The 1,830-nt window shown below is 32.1% G+C and overlaps 1 non-coding gene across 1 annotated transcript; it reads right to left on the reverse strand.

The window, feature by feature from the left end:
- Positions 1 to 334: 334 nt before the first annotated feature.
- TRNAM-CAU (transfer RNA methionine (anticodon CAU)) lies at positions 335 to 407 on the reverse strand. The gene has a single exon. It is a non-coding gene; the product is annotated as a tRNA-Met (tRNA).
- Between the last annotated feature and the right edge of the window lie 1,423 nt (positions 408 to 1,830).

Below are 1,830 nucleotides of genomic sequence, written 5' to 3' on the forward strand. Positions count from 1 at the left end.
GGGAAACAAAAGGAAAACATTAATTAAAATAACGTAAAAAAATCTAAAGAGAGAGAGAGAGAATTTATAACTTTTAATTAATGTTTTATGAGAGTTGAAGAATGCTCGTATATTATAGCTATGATTCTATATCACTTCGAATATTATCAATGGAGAATTTATCTTATCGACTGTTTGATAAAACCCACATGAAATATTTATAGAAATAAGCTGTAAACGTGGATAAAAGATAATATTTGAAAATTTGTCGTTCTAAAGAGTAATAAAATTTATTAAATACTTAATATGACAATAAAAAATATATTAAGAAAATAAAAATATAAATAAAAAAATATGCCCCGGGTGAGGATCGAACTCACGACCTTAAGATTATGAGACTTACGCGCTGCCTACTGCGCTACCGAGGCCGGTGTTGAAATTGTCTAATTAGTTGTATTATTTTAAAGTATTTATTGCATAATGTTATTTCGTGCTTTTTATGAATTATGGCATACAATTTTTTTAGATTAATAACTAATCTATATATATAAAATCGAAAGGTCACTCACTCATCACGAAATCTCAGAAACTACATGTGCTAGGAATCTCAAATTTGGCATAAGAGTTATTTATAGGACGTAGGTGCTCGCTAAGACGGGAAATTGCAATATTCGATTTCTAAGGGGTTGTTTTTGGGGTCGAAAGTTTGTATGAAACTCCGTTACTACAAATGCTAGGAGTCTCAAATTTTGCATGGATGTCACTTATAGGACGTAGGTACTCATGGAGACAGAAATTAATAGTAACGTAGTTTACGCAGGCGAAGCCGCGCGCGGGCCGCTAGTTAAATATATTTACTATGTTACTTTTAAGAGGCCGTCGTGTAAACGCTTCGGTTGTGGGTTCGATTCCCACTGGAGGGCATGAATTATTTTATTCATTTCGCTATGGTAAGCAGACAGGCGCGGCGTTGAGTTCCATCTATTATTGATATAGTTGTTATTTTTATTATTTATTCTTGTTTCTTTGTTCTTTTTTTGTTGACTATACTTATATTCATTTTTCCAGTTCGTAGTCTGTAACTCTGTAGTAGTAAGTAAAATAAATTACGAGATCAAAATGAGATTAGATTTTGCGATTAAATTACGGTACGAAACATAAAAATGCAAACAAAGTGAAAGCAAAAAATAACTTACCTACTTGCTAAATTGTTATATAAGTGAAATTAAATATTTAAATAAAACATCATTTTTGTACAAAAAATAAATTTACAACTACTTTTATATTTTTTCAACTTATAGCCCTCACTTGTTGCTTATCCCTCACATAGCAGCTTAGGCAGCGGGAATATGGGAACCTAGTGTTAAGACACTACTTTCCCATTAAAACACTTCCGTTCCCCACTTTCCGCCGATTTCTGGAGGCACTGCCTGTTGAGTGGCGTTACTCAACGCCGCGCTTTGCCTTGTCGCACGTTTATGCTCCTGCGCCAGCATAAGGAGTATGAACTGCTATATTATATATCCACTTTTGAATACTAAGCAAATTTTTTTTTATTACGTTTCCTCATTCGATTCATTTACTACAGTCGCTAGCGAATATCGAGTCTTATACACTAAGGTAGGGGTAATCTAAAAATACACTACAATATTACTCATGACCTTGGTTATTAAACGACACCGTGTAAATGTTTTTTTTTTTTAAATTTTATTTTATAAAAAATGACGATCTTCCAAGTATATTAATTATTTAAATGATCATACGTTTATATTTTATTTATTATTTTTATAGTCCTTTTTGACTTAGTTGGATACATGTTTAAATGAACGCGATGGTTGAAGGTTCAAATTT

This window comes from Heliconius melpomene, chromosome 10 (genome assembly GCF_056956725.1).
Source record: "Heliconius melpomene rosina isolate 202511_hmr_F chromosome 10, ASM5695672v1, whole genome shotgun sequence".
NCBI lineage: Eukaryota > Metazoa > Arthropoda > Insecta > Lepidoptera > Nymphalidae > Heliconius > Heliconius melpomene.